Genomic DNA, 16211 nt, shown 5'->3' on the forward strand with positions numbered 1-16211 from the left:
GGCTGCATGGCATGGCTCCTCAATGCAATCTAGATATCGCCCATCTTTCTCATGAGATATTCAAACTTTAAATATCTAAATTTAAATATTTAAACTTAAAATACAATTTAAATAAGTGCACTAACAAAGGCTAGGAAACATACAAAATTCACTAGCAACACAAGACTAAAAATTATTGCTTCCCAAGGCAGTCAGCACACTTTCTGTCCACCATATGGAGAGAGCCACTCAAGCCACAGGTCCTGGGAATTAAATTTTCTCTCGGTTCATAAGAATTGAGGAAGAACTAAAAGAGTTTGGGTTGGGATAAAAACCTTTCTAACCAGGTTTGTTCACTGGAGTTAAAGGCAGTTAATTTTAAAATATGTGCACTTAAGAACAGCGTTTGATCTGCCAACAAGTAAACCAAGAATTTTCAATAAAATGGAAAAAGTTTTGAAGTCTGGAAGTGATATAAAATTGTCATGAAAAATAAAATGTTTCAGTTGTGTGATAGCAGCTTGGTGCCAGGTCTGATAGACACTGTAGATTCAGAGATTTCCCAAACCAGGGGCAGATGGGAGAGAAGTGTTACGTATCGCAGTCAGATCTGGGACTGGACCAGCCTTTTGGCATTCAGCAGTTAGTAGATACCTGAGTATTCGTTTTCATGTAGCTTTAGTTGGAAGGGAGAGAAGTTCAAGCAGCCTGAGAGTGGTACCAATGAAGTTCCCCGTGTTTCATAGTCATTGTTGCAACCTCTGGACACTCTGCCAGGTAACCTGGCTCTACTCTCTCGTGAACGGCCTCATGTTGTTCTCAAACAGCACATTCGGTGTCAATGAAGGCAAACCTTTTCAAAGAGGTGAGTCTGCTCTTAACTCTCCTGTTTATGGAGCTGTAAAGGAAAGAAAAGTTTCAACAGCTGGGATGGGGAAACAAAAGCTGAACGATTAGGAGAAGCCAAAGCCGGAAACAAATTCAAGGAGAGTTCCATAGGACTGAACAGAAGCCTCGGGTAAGAACAGAAATCTAAATATGATTATCATAGGCTTCCCAAGGGAAGAGCCCACTGGAATGTGAGGGAGAAGAACGCACAGTGGGAAGCCCTAAAATGTACTTTTCCTCTCTGATCCTCAGCAAATGAGCCTCAGCATCAACCCCAGAGACCACAACTAAGTACCCTGAAAAGCTCACTTCAAGACAAGAAGGAAAATGAGTTAGAGAAACTCAGAGTTCATCGGGTATAAACTATTCACAGCCTTATTAGAAATGCAATGTCCTGGTTAATCAGATACTCTGGGCATCATAGATGCTACACATGGCTTGTCATTTTTCAAAAACACGAATGCAAAACATTATACTTAACTGCATTTAATGGAATAAACATTTTTCCCTTAATGGTGTGGGGGGGGGGCCCTTGAGGATCTCATTCTGCTTCAGGCGCAACATCATTTAACACCATTTTTCATTCAGCCGAAGATGTGTGAAATCACTAGTTAACGCAATTCCCCTTGATGTCCTGTCAGATTAAAAACCAGACTTCACTGTTTGCAATATGCCTTCTATATATAAATTAATATATTATAACTGGAGTCAAAACCACAGCTAATATTGACATTGCCATATTATTAGGCGAAGGTGCATTACGTGGTCAGGAACCCCTCTCTCACCCTCACGCAGATAACATTCACACACGTTAACTAGCTCCACATTTCCCTCCCTCTCTCGCCCTCTCTCTCCCTTCCTCTTCTTGAGTAACTCTTTGAGTACTTTTTCATTTTATCCCTTTCTAAGTTGGCCTGCTTTCCTTATTTCATCTTTCCTATCTTCCTATGGATTATGGCATATATTCCCCAAATCTGAATGTAAAAGGCAGTTCAGAAAGAGTCGTTTGATAGAATTTGATAGAAGTACTACTGGAAAGACCTAGGGGGTTGGGGAGGGGAGTGATTTAATGCTTTGCAGAAAAGTCATCCTTCTCAACAAGCAGAACACATAACCCATTAGCATTCCAAACAGGCTGTTCAAAGCTTTCAAATGGCGAGGCTGAGCTGGCCCTGCCCTCTCCCCGCGCACACACATCCCAGGGGTCCCTCCAACCTGGAGCCTCCACACCCGCGGCTGGCAGAGCATCTGGGATTTTATCACCACTGCAGAGAGTGAGTCTGAACGGACCCACTGCTGGTTACTCCAAATTTTTTCCATGACTGAATGGCTTGATACGCATTAACTCACATAGTATTCTTTGTAGTTGATTTTTGCTCTTTCGACACATTTGTATTACAAAGAAGAACATATGGCCCCCAAAAAACTATTTTTATATGTATAGGTTCCAGAGTTTTCAGATCTTTTTGTTTCCGATTTAGCTTAAAAAAAAAAAAACTTTTTTTTTTACACTTTAAAGGTGGTTTTTCTACAAGGACCACGTAGAGTCATGCTTAAAATTCCTTAAGGTCAATGGAGTTTGAATGAGTACATTTTACTTAGGAGATAAATAATGATCTTCAGGAGGCTTAACCAGCAAGAAATGCAAAGAATAGATTCTCATGGAACAAAATGCAGAGGGCAGCACAGACTTATCCTGCCCCTTATCTGGCGTCTCTCTTAGCCCTCAGCTATCCAAACACACAGACCACCTCCACCATCATGACTAGGATCTCGGCCATTGGGATTCAAAGGCTGTTCTCCTTTGACGGCTGGAGTGCAGAGAATAAGATGGAGATGTGGAATTAATGGGAATAAAAAGTAATCCTGCCAAAACAACAACAGAGAAGTGGATAGACCTGCTGTGTTATGTCCCCGTTGAGGTATCCTGACACAACTGGGAAAGAAAACTATAAACATGATGCATATCTATTTACATTGTTACAAGCGCTTGAAATAAGTACCCATTGACCAAAGGATTGAGATTTTCAGCTATGAAAATTACAGTTACTTGTGGCTACTTAGCACAAGATTTTTTTAATGATGATTAGGGCAAAAACTTAGTTGAAGTTCACCTCACCCCATGATTTACTTCTATAATGCAAAAATAATGATCATAAATGTTATACTTCATAGACTAATGTCAAAACAAAACGGCTAACTGCATGAGCTTCAAAGTCATTATGCCCAGCTTTCAGTCCTGGTTCTATGACTCATTAGCTTGTGGCCTCTGTCTAGTAACTTATTCTCTCTAAGCTTCAGTTCTTGGCATTTAATTAATATCAATAGATGTTAATAAACATTTATTATTGTCATTTCTTTATTAGTAAAGAAGCATATATAGCAACTGTTTTAGTCAGGGTAAGCAATGTTAACTGGTATAACAACTCCAAAATTTCAGTGAGCTGTAACACGATGAAAGTGTTTTTCATTCATGTCATAGAACAAGGTGTGGGAGTAGTTTTGCTCACCAGTGTGGGACCCAGACTCCTACCTAGTAGCTTCTCCATATTCGATGGCCTTGGAGCCGACCAGTGCATCCTCCCCACACAGCCTGCAGAAAGAGAAATCAGAAGAGTACAGGAGATTTAGGGGCCAGGCCTAAAAGCAGCCTCAATTACTTCTACCACTTTTTATTGACTATCATTTAATCATAAGGCCCCACTTAGATGAAGAGAGGCTAGAAAATCAAGTCTAGGAGCATGCCTGGAAGGAGAGGAGAACATGGTGAGCACTTCAGCCTCTGCAGCAACAAGACACCCTCATTCTTACTAGCCACCCTTTACACGAAGGGCATGCGTAACAGATTGCTAGCATCTTTACCTGAGATGTAAAGAGGAAAGATAAAGTAATGTCTTGACGGTCTGTCACAGCAATGGTATGTATATGATGTAACGTTCTCTGAGCACTAGATGCAAGAGTCTCTGTCAATGGCTTGGCCTGTAGTAGCTGCTCAATAATTGTTAGTTATTTTGTTAATTATTGTATAAGAATTTACAAATATTAGGCACATTATATACCAAGTAGCCTGTGTGAGACCATAAATTATCCTTTCCACAGACCTTTCAAAACCTTTGTATATAGTTCACACTCTCCTTTTACTTGACTCAGAGAAAAACAGTCTTTTGCAATAAGAAAATAAAACCAAAGCCCCAACACAGCATTAAGTTCTATATTTTTCTAATAATCCTGCTACTTATTTCTCCTAGACCTCATCTCAGCTTCTCTTACTTATTTTTCGGAAAGTTCTGAGAATGGAAAAGAGTAATGGTGCGAGGATATTACATATAACCTGCTAATAACACTATTGTGTTCTCAATCAAGAACATGACCTTCCTCACAATTTCTCTATGTATTCTCATAGCTTTCCTTTAAAAATGATCTAGAATTCCATATATTTTGCAGAAGATCCAGAGAACAAATTAAATTGAGAGCAACTTTTTGAAGGATAAGAAGCTTTAAGCCAACTTACCACCACAAAACATAGACCTGTTAAATAGAAAGAAAATATTATGTGATTCAAATCTAAAAGGGACTTGTGTCTTGTCAGGCCAATTAAATACGCCAGCAAATTATTTCTTCCACGACAATACCCTGTAAGAGTTAAGTTAGAAATGTATCAGGAATTATGTTTATTTTACAGAAGCTATAGTTAGCAATGAGGAAAAAGATTTCCTCCAAAATAGAGCAGAAGTTGCTTTTTGTGGAAAATTTTACTTTTTGAGTCTAGGAAAATTTATTACAATCACTTTCTAGCAAGAAGAAGAAGTTACCTGTATAATGTTGACAAAATGGAATCTCAAAGTAAAATTGAATTAAGTTTCCTAATATCTTATGAGAGGAAAACACTAACCAACACATTCTGAGTATTTACTACGTACCAGATGGTGTTCTAGATCCTTTGAGGTAGGTTCCACTATTATCTCCATTTTACAGATGGGAAAATGGAGACCCAGAGAAGTTAAGTAACTTGCCTAAGGTTGTGGTGTTAGTTTGAGACAAAGCTGAAATTTGAATAGGGAACTTTACTCCAGGGTCCAAGCTCTTAGCCACTATCAGTCCTTAATAAGTAGGGGGTGACAAACTGTCTGAAAACGATACCCAATGCACAATGTTAAATATTTCTCAAGCCATTTCTGTGTAGAAAAATAACCACTTGGTATTTCAAACCAACAGTTAGTCCCTAGTCCTGAACATAGGAATTCTTCCCACGCAAGACCTCTGGCTTTTGCACATACTGTCCTAAGGCTCTTAGCTGTTATTACGTGACTCAAAACATAGGTACTCAAACGTGAATCAAATGATGTAGCATACAACACATGGCAGATGACCTTCATTCCTCACTCCCTCTACAGCACCCATGAGCCTTGTCTTTCAACAAAGCTTCCCATGAAAAGACAACACCAAGATCTGACTCCAGGAGGCTAAGAACTTGGCCTTGAGGAAAACTTGAGAACTTGAGGCCCAGCTCCTTCTCTTACCAATTGGGTGACCAGTTACTTTAACTATCTGGGCCTATTTTCTCATCTGTGATATGGCAATAAAAGTACCCTCGCTACCAAGTTTTCCAAGCCAACATCTTTCCAGTCCCTCTGAGTGGAAGTACAAAGGAGATCTAAGGCCTGATTCAGTGGACTACAAAATGGTGTTTTAGTCTCCCTGTGGTAGGCAGAATTCTAAAGATGCCCTCCCTAACCCCAAAATTCCTGTCCCTCAGTTATTCAAACAAACACTAGCCTACATACTGCTTTGAAGGGATTTGGTAGATGTATTAAAGTCCCAAGTCAGTTGACCTTAAGATACGGAGATTTTGGTGGGCCTGGCACAATCAGGCAAGCCCCTTAAAAGCAGAGAGTTTTCTCTGGCAGGTAGCAGAAGAGGAAGTGAGAGATTAGAAGCATGAGGGAAATTCTATGTGCCATTGCTGGTTTGAAGATGGAGGGGACCATGTGCCAAGGAATGAGGGCAGCCTTTAAGCAGAAAAAGGCCAGCACTGAGAAAAAGGAACCTCAGTCTTACAGCCTCAAGGAACTGAATCTGAACAATAATCTGAATGAGTTTAGAAGCAGTTTTTTCCCTAGAGCCCCCTGAGAAGAGCTCAGCCTGGTTAATACCTAGATGTTAGTCTCATGAGGCCCTGAGCAGAGAACCTAGTTGTAGTGCATAGATTTATGACCTAGAGAACTATGAGCTAATAAATTGGTATTGTTTTAAGCTGCTACATTAGCAGTAATTTGTTACACAGCAATATAAAAATAACACATGCCCAACGCTTTACTATTCCCCCCACCCCCAAATCTCTTAGTTTCAGCAATTCTTAATTTCTTCATAATGTCAACTGCAGAAAAATAAATCTTGGAGGCGTTAGTGACATTAAAGAGGCCTGAACTAAGCAACTACCAGCCTTAGGGCACAATTTTCTTAAAATTAAAAGGGCAAGCCAAAGACTCAGAGCTGCAGGCCTGTAGGGAAAAGAAATTCATCAGAGCACACTGTGGGTTTACAGCCCCTGCTGCATGTCACAGAGTTGTCTGCTGTGAGTGACGCATCTCAATTTTTGACTAGAAAAAGAAAATGTTGGGGCCGGGTCCGTGGCTGAGTGGTTAAGTTCGTGCGCTCCGCTGCGGCGCCCCAGGTTTCGGATCCTGGGCGCGGACATGGTGCCGCTCGTCAGGCTACGTTGAGGCGGAGTCCCACATCCCACAACTAGAAGGACCTGCAACTAAGATATACAACTGTGTAGGGGGGGGGGGGGTTGGGGAGATAAAGCAGAAAAAAAAAAAGATTGGCATCAGTTGTTAGCCCAGGTGCCAATCCTTAAGAAAAAAAAAAAAGATTGACAACAGTTGTTAGCCCAGGTGCCAATCTTTAAAAAAAAAATTAAAAAAAAAAAGACAATCTTGCTCTTCCCTTATTAATCACACCAGAGCAGGAGCTGACTTGATTCAGTACGATCTGCATCCACTTCTACTTTTTCCAGGTTACAGGTTACACACACATCTCACATCTCCTTCCAGAGAGTTATTTACAGATTGAGTACAAAGGTACTTCTTTATCAGAAGAAAATGCTTACAAAGAACAAGATACCAAACAATATTTACAGACAGATGCTACATAGATAGATAGATGATATAGATATAGATACAGATATAGATATATCCCAAAAGGAAATACACCAAATGGTAAGAATAGTTATCTCTAGATGATGATGTCAATAGTTTATAGTTCATCCTTTATTTCTAAACTTCCACAATGAACATATATTACTAAATCAGAAAAAATAATTATTACTATTATAATAGGACAAAATGTTTCACGCTAGTGTACAAAGCAAAGTTATTAATGAACTTGGAAACTTCTTCTTGGATCTAGGACTGAGGTTTGAATTGGACTCACTCGCCATGCTGCAGTTCTTAAGGTAGAATTTGCCCTCCGTTAGCAGGTGGAAATCTCAGTTCAAGTCTTGGATTTGCCACTTAGATATGGAGCCAATCACCTCACTTCTCTATGATCTCATTTATAAATTAAGATGGTGATGTCTGCCCCTTCTACCTCACCGGGGTTCTTGAGAGGATCAACTAGATCTGCAGAAAATAGTTTTACAAACTACAAATTATTACGTTCAGGTTAGATGGTTTCATTTTGTTTTTTGGGGATTTTTTTGAAGGGATCAATTCACCCTGAGCTAACATCTGTTGCCACTCTTCCTCTTCTTTTTTCATCCTCAAAGTCCCAGTGCATGGCTATATATCCTAGTTGAAAGTCCTTCTAGTTCTTCTATGTGAGCCCCCGCCACAGCATGGCAACTGATAGATGGGTGGTGAGGTTCCGAGACCAGGAAACGAACCCAGGCCCCTGAAGCAGTGAGAGCGCCGAACTCCAACCAGTAGGCCACTGGGGCTGGCTCAATGGTATTGTTTTCATTTTTATTATCATGAACACTCCTTTTTCCAGAAGTGCCTGGTGAGTGGGCATTTTCCTCAGCTCAGTGATTAAGACTTAGTATATTTTTCCATCACTCAGAAACTTTCTCCCCATTGTAGCAGACTAACAGGAGTAAACTGCTAATGAAAGTTTCAGGCCTCACAAAGAGAGTGAAGAGGGAGAAGCCCTCTCCAGGCCTTGAAATCTTGCTCGGCAGCCCTAATGCTTGCTTGTTACCTCCACCACCCCCTAAAGTGCTAACGCTCGAAAATTATCCTCTATTTCTTTTCTTTCATAGTCCCCCGACCCCTCTGTCATGCACTCACGTTCTGTCAGTGCTTATCATCATAACTAGAAATTTCCAAACTAATTTTAATGTTTAAGTGACTAACAGATCAGGTACATTTTAAAAAGAGGAATTTTTAAACTCAAATTAATTTCTGTTTTGTAGGATGTATTACCGACATTATTTGATGTCATCAACAAACTCTCCCAGTTGTCCACACACTGCACTAGTTCTGCATGGGTTAGAATGTGGGCCTGTTGGGGCCAGCCCCATGGCTGAGTGGTTAAGTTTGCATGTTCCACTTCGGTGGCCCAGGTTTGTGGGTTCAGATCCTGAGTGTGGAACTACACACTGCTCATCAAGCCATGCTGTTGCAGCATCCTGCACAGAAGAACTAGAATGACCTAAAACTAGGATTGACAACTATATACTAGGGCTTTCGGGAGAAGGAAAAAAAAAAGAGGAAGATTGGCAACAGATGTTAGCTCAGGGCCAATCTTCCTCACAAAAAAAAAAAAAAAGGAGAAGAAGAATGTGGGCCTAGGAGGTCCTGGGCCTTGGTTTCTATACTGTGATGGTTCAGATCATCTGCTCTGGAGTCAGAGCTTGTGTTTAAATCTCAGCCCCCTCACTAACTAGCAGTGAGACCTTGAACAAGTATTTAACCTCCAAACCCTCAGTTTGCTGGGTCTGCACAATGGAGATGATAATAGTACACTTAACTCACAGGAGAACATGAAGATCAGAGAAAATACTCCATACAAGGTCCTCAGCACAGTGATTGCCATGTAGTAAGCGTTTGATAAACGTTAATCATTACTTTAAACAAGAGAGAGTTAGGCTGAAAAAACCCAAGTTCCCTTCTGCACTAGGATTCTACGATGAAATTGGGATATGTCAACATTGCTTCTCCCTAAAAAACAGTAATTTATCTCAAACATTTTAATCTGGAATATGTGATATGAATTCCTTTCTCCCACTTTCCAAAGAGTCTATAGTTCCCTTCTGGATAGAACACAGTTCATTGGCTTTGCAAGGCACTAAGCAGGACCAAAGAACTGGTCCCCGATTCTCTCACATTCTTTAAAGGCAGAAAAAGAGGGAAGAAACTAAAGAAACTTTACCAGTTATCTCCTGCCCCTTCTCCTCGGCAAAAGCACCTTCCTCTGAAAGTGACTGTGTTCTCCAAGCGTCAAACTGTCTCTGGACAGTATGGAAAGTTGGTGAGGGCAAAGTGAAACCAGGAACCCAATGGTGTAATCTCCCAAATGGAGACTGGGCACGACAGGGTGGCCATGCTGCAGGCTCTTCAGAAGTTCATGTTCACGTGCTTCTTGAAAGCAGCATCTCCTCTCCCAGAACCCTGGTCCTCATTCCAGCTGGGGGAGTTGGTTTTGATGTGAAGTTGCACAGCAAATGCCCAGGAGCAGGAACCCCACACAGCCAGCCTCCTGGAGAGGGCTGAGGGGCTGCTCCACAGAGGATGCTGCCCCTCCCCGCTCTCTTAAGTGTAAGCAAAGCTCAAGCTTACCAGCAAGCTATAGAGAGGATGGACTTTCTCCAACTGTTGCAATGTGGGACAAATGGATAACACGTGGATCTCAAATGGGATATTCAAATGTTTTTGGTCCCTTTTACACTTCTCAATTGGTGTTTTCTGGCAAAGGGTGAAAGCTTGTTCCCTGTTTTTTGCACATTGAAGGGCATTAAGGTTTTATGGAGACAAGATGGACTGGTCTTTGTGAAGTGCTTGCTTTGCTATTATCGCTCAAAGAAAGAGATCAGTTCCACATTAAAAAGAAGCTCTCATGGTACCCTGGGAGGCCAGAGGGACATCAAGTTTCCACTGTCCGGACTCAAGACATACAGCTAAGAGAAAGTCATGGGATACCTCAGTCTGCTTGGAGCCATTTGCAAATTAGTAGCTATAATTGGAGCAAAACTGCTCAGCTGGTGTTTGTTACTAAATGGGTGCAGCGAGGAGAAGTCCCTCCTGTCCCCAGTGGGAAAAATGCCTCAGTTGTACTGCAGATTAGACAAGAGTGAGACGACCTCTCCAGCCTTAGAGAGTCTACAGCTTTTACTCAGACTTTCCCAGTTGTGGTGTAATGAGAAAGCTTGAAGAACCACTTCAAAAAAAGTCAGACAGAAGGGCCAGCCCCAGTGGCCTAGTGGTTAAGTTCTCATGCTCCACTTTAGCAGCCTGGGTTCGGTTCCTGGGCATGGCCATACATCACTCGTCTGTCAGTGGCCTTGCTATGATGACAGCTTGCATACAAAAAGAGGAAGATTGGCAGCGGATGTTAGCTCAGGGGGAACCTTCCTCAGAGCCAGACAGAGAAAAACAAATACCATATGATTTCACCCATATGTGGAAGATAAAACAACAACAGCAACAACAAACAAACATGCAGATATAGAGAACAGAGTGGTGGTTACCAGAGGGGAATGAGTTAGGGAAAGGTGAATGGGGTAAAGGGGGACATATGCATGGTGACAGATGGCAAGTAGAATTTTGGTGGAGAACGAGATGTAGCCTATACAGAAGTTGAAATGCAATGATGTACACCTGAAATTCATAAAATTTTATAAACCAATATGACCTCAATAAAGAAAAAATGCACCCAGCCCCTCAGAGTGAATGAAGAAAGTGCATCTTCCATTGGGCTTCCCACCATCACGCCAGAAAGCTAAGTGCTTTCCCCACTTCAGCTGTGCAGATTAAGCTCTAGGGTGAGACCCAAGCTCTCCCTGTTCTCTACCTACCCCTGTTCTATCCCTCAAAACTCTCTGGCCACCCACCCCACACCCCCAAAGTTGATAGTCTCAATGTGGCAGTTTCACAGCTAACGTTTGCTCCTGGCATCACAGCTGCTGTGGCAGTGTAGGTTTGCCCAGTGCATTTCCCCATGCAGAGGCCCACCATGCTGATGTATGCCCACAGCTTTACCCTCAACTAAATTATGATATTTCGTCTTTATTACAAAATGAAAAGTCTGACTTGTGACCCAAATGACCTAGAGTAAGTCATTTAAATATCTCCAAGTCTCCTCCCTATCTGTGAGGTTGAGGATAATAAGGTTTGGGGGAAGAACAAAGGTGAAAAATCTATGATAAGCTTCCAGGCTTTTTATAGGTCCCCTTCCCTTTGTCTGTGGCCATGGTGATTAGCTTCATGCTCTGAGCCCAATGGAGTTCTTCGTACATGCTAGAAAAGTTATCCAGCCAGAAATGTTTGGAGCCATTAAGGACATTAAGGACGGGGAAGGAATCATACATATTTATACAAACTTAAATGTCCAATTGTTCAGTTACATTTCTTAACACTTATAATTTCAGAAATAAAGAAATAAATAACATGAAGATGGAAAATGGGTTGAAGACACTATTACCCCAAACTTCACCCCCTCAAAGGGTTCTATTAATTGATGACATCTTGACGAAAGTACAATTTGTTCTTCAGAGCACTAAAAAGAGGAGGAAACAATGATAAGTGATCCACTGCCATTTCACCACTTTTCCTTCAGGATGGCACCCTGTCCAGCATCAGTAGAAGGCTACATCTGGGACCCCAAGCCAAATTATATCTGTAGAGTTAGAAAACAATAAATTTCTGTTTCCACTCTAGGCATCAGAACAGCATATTTTATAGTGGGCTACAGATGCTAAATTATTTGAATCTTTGTTCAGATGTTCCTAATTTACATTGTCTGTGGCAAATAAAAAGATAAGTACAATCCATATTGCAAATGCATCATACTATGATAAATCTGCAGCCTTCTTTCTCTGGGTCTTCTCCACCTCGTGGAATTTATATTGCAGTCATAATAATGTCAGACCTACACTATGAATATCTTCTTGCTAATTATGCGTAGTTTTTAAAACAGTGCCCATTTATGAAGACAGTATTATGGTATTCTTGATTATACCCTAAATAATTCTGTAAACATAAAACATGCTGAATAATATTGGAATTCCACTAAAAAACTGCAATAAAAATAAAACTATCACACGCATTCCAACATTTTTTTTCTTTTTACGAAGAGTGCTTTTGATGAGATGCAACATTCTTTAAAAGCTCCCAAACTAAAAACATCCATAAATATTAATTCTGACTTCAGTTTAATCCAAGAAACAGAAATTACAGAATTTAGCTCAAAGAACAATGTCAAAATAATAATAATAAATATAGTACTAATCATAAGAAATAATATTGATTGAATACTGAGCTAATTATGTCATGGGTACTATGCTTCCAGGCTTTGAAGACATTACTCTTTTCATCCTTTCTTTTATCAGTCCTTTAGAGTAGGGACTCTTCTTTTCCCAGTTTTTTGACTGAAGGTACTGAGACAGAGAGAGCTCAAGCACTTTGCTCAAAGTCACATTGCTGGTGTGGTAAAGTGTAGATTAGCAAGACTTTGGCTTCAAGGTCTCATTTAAGCTGCTTGGTTTTATGAGTTCTTAGATTTCAAAAAAGCCAAAAGCAGAAATGACAGAAAATTTCTCCAGTTAGGCTTCCAGCCTATCTCATCAACTCTTTTTTTCTTTTTTTTGCATGCGTGTATATAAGCTAAAAAAACCTAGTAGGCAAACTTACCTTGTTGGATCTTGTAGGCGGAGTCTCAATATAGAAATCATTAACGTAAATATCCAAGAATCAGGCTCTGAGTCAAGGTCGGATGTGTTGGCACATAGGACGCAATTGGACAACCTACAAGACTCTTTGCTGGTTGTTTTCCTGATGCTCCCGACGCCCCAGCCCTGCCTGACTTCACCCCTGTTGCTGTATTCACAGCTTCTGCACTGGAAGAGTTTCTCAGAACCGTGGCAGCAACAACAGGGTCCTCTCTTTTAAATGTGGTCTTACAAACCAAGGCAATTGATGGGGCAGCGTGACATTCCAAACTGTTCTTCTGACATTTTAAAACTTTGATTCAGTTACCAAAGCTTGATTTACATCCAGTTTGGCCAAGTTTATGGTTCTGAAGAGCATGTCCAGATCTAAAGCATGCGACAGAGTCTGGATGTGGGGGTGGAGACTGTTACTCCTATATCTGTATGATCACCTGTACCTGTGACATGCACATGAATCTGGAACAGCCTCAGGGGTTGATGGAAAAGTGGAGAACTGAATTCAGAGGACTTGAAATAAAAGTATTCAATTTCATTCAAACGAACAATCTTAAAATTAGTGACGAAAATTAATAATTAAGATACACCACATGTGCTAGGGACACTGAGATGTGATTTACTCACTGCGACATACAAAAAAAGACAAACCAAATTTCCCTACAATTTAAATTTTAAAATCTAATGATATACAAAACTGAAAGAGGGGCTGGCCCAGTGATGTAGTGGCTATGTTTGCACATTCCACTTTAGCTGCCCAGGGTTCACAGGTTTGGATCCCAGGCATGGGCCTACACATCACTCATCAAGCCACATACAAAATACAGGAAGACTGGCACAGATACTAACTCAGGGACGATCTTCCTCGAGCAAAAAGAGGAAAACTGGCCACAGATGTGAGCTCAGGGCCAATCTTTCTCACCGAAAAAAACAAAAAACAAAAAAAACCCTGAAAGTCTAAGAGCTATAAAAGTACATTTCTCCCCAGAAAATTGTCTCAAATCTTAGAATAATTAAGTGATCTGGCAACTTGTATATAAAGCAATTTGAAATCACATGAGTAGCCTCTGTGTTACCTCATACCCCAGGACAGCGCCACAAACAAAATGTCACACTTAACAAAAAGAAAATGACTTCATGTGCCTTGGAGAAAATTGGAAACATTAGCAGAGATCAGTGCAAATGAATTTTTTCTGATCAATTATAACTTATTAAATAGGACTTGGTCTGGAATGAATATTGCAAGGTTTGGGGTACACTAAATGTTTTTAATATTTAAAAGGTTTATATTCTTCACATCCTTCACAGATTCTTTCTCCCAGAGGATAAATGAAAAAGAAAATCTGGTTCAATTCATTTCTTCCAATATAGCACACTAGGACTTACTCATTTAAACCACAGACGACGTCTCCTCTAGTCTCCCCTGAGCCTGAATCGAGGGAGACTCTCTCAATGTATGCTCAGCCACCAGCTACCACAAGTCACTTAAGTAAACACAGAGGCACCTTGGTGAAAGCAATTGCATGGTCTGAATACCATCAACTGACACTTCTATTCGGTGACCCTCTCAGGTCTCAGAAATGGTCTTTTCAAATTCCAAGCCTTGAGGTATTGATTTCAATCAGCAGCTTTTCCTAAGAGCATCATTTCAAAAATAACCCTGCCACAATTTCTACTATCTCATCTTAGTTTCATCTGGGCTTTATATTCCTATTTGAAACCATTCAGCGAGACGACACCAGAGGGTTTCACTGACGCATTGATTGAACTTCATGCATAGGCAATAGAATGCATTCTCCTGTATATGAGAAAACATTAATACTGAGTTTGGTGGAGGGAGGTTTCAGGTTTAAACAGCTCAGTTACTTTTTTTTCTCTTCTTGTGGAAATAAAAAGCCCAAATTGGACCACTCTTGTTATAAAATTCTCCAGCTTACTGCCGCACTGCTGACTTAACAAGTCAGCATCAATTCTACCCTTTCCGGACATGTTAGGGATAGACCAAAAAGTCAAAAAGAGGTGCGGCATGTGTGCACACATTTCGTTAAAGTAGAAAATATGAAATAATGAACTATAATTTCGATATAAATTTCTTACTAATTCACCCCTCATATCTATACAATATTAAGTATTTCTCAAGTTGTAATTATAAGCTGCCTAGCAAATATTTATTTAATGGCAGTGATCAAAGGAAGACTAGCATCCATCACTTCACTTTGCAATGAGAATGTGGAGGTTCAGAGTCACCCATAATCTTATCTGTTAAAAAAAAATCCTTGAATTGCCCTGATAACTCACCCATGACAGATAAATTCAGGTTATTTTTCTATTTCCAAGGGAAAAGGAAGGGAACAAACCTTAATTACTTTCTATGTTCTAAACACTGTAATAGATACTTTACATAGGTTCTTTCATTTAATCTTTAAATAGCCCCTTTGAGGAGATAATATCATATTTTATAAAGGAAGAAACTGATATGAAGTGACGTGTCCACGTCATTAGTAAGAGGCAGAATCGGGCTCTGAATCCACGTCTTAAGAGCACGAACACAGGCATAGTTTTAGTATTGCCATGAACCAGGTGTCATATGAGGTGAGGGACATTGACAGTTGCACAGTATATGGTTTCCGTCCTCAAACTGCACATATTCAAATAGGGCCAAACACAACAAAATGAGCACAACTGAAAATAAAGAAGAAAAGTTCTGAAGTTAGACATTAACACACTGAATATGGAAGTATATTAAAAGAGTAATTTGACCAAGCAGGTTTTGACCAGGAATGCAAGGATGTTTCAACACTAGGAAAGAATGTTTCAAATTAGGAAATTAGAAAAGAAAGGTACTAACATCTTGAATACCAAAAAGGCATTTGATAAAATTAAGTATCTGTTATTGATGTTTAAAAATTTACTAATATATAAGTAAAAAAGGAAATAATTGCAAATGTTGGAAAAGAAATATTGTCTACCCAGAAAATCCAAAGGAATCAACTAAAAACTATTAGGAATAACAAGAGAAAATAAAAAAATGGTGAATATAAGATAAATACCCCAAAACTAAGCACTTTCCTATACATTATCAATTCCAAATTAGAAAAAAGAGTTATAGAAAAAGGTCCATGTGTTAGCAGTTCACAAAATTATTGAGTATCTAAGAGTGAAGTTAAGAAATACGTAAGACCTATATGAAAAAACATAAGAAAACTTACTAAAGGACAAGGATATAGTCTCATATACTGTTGGGGAGAGATCCCACTTTTACAACGTCTTTGGAGGAGAATTTGTTAGTATTTATCAAAATTGAAGATACTCCTGGGGCTGACCCGTGGCTGAGTGGTTAAGTTCGCGTGCTCCACTGCAGGCGGCCCAGTGTTTCGTTGGTTCGAATCCTGGGTGCGGACATGGCACTGCTCATCAAACCACGCTGAGGCAGTGTCCCACATGCCACAACTAGAAGGACCCA

This window comes from Equus asinus, chromosome 24, assembly GCF_041296235.1.
Source record: "Equus asinus isolate D_3611 breed Donkey chromosome 24, EquAss-T2T_v2, whole genome shotgun sequence".
Classification (NCBI taxonomy): domain Eukaryota; kingdom Metazoa; phylum Chordata; class Mammalia; order Perissodactyla; family Equidae; genus Equus; species Equus asinus.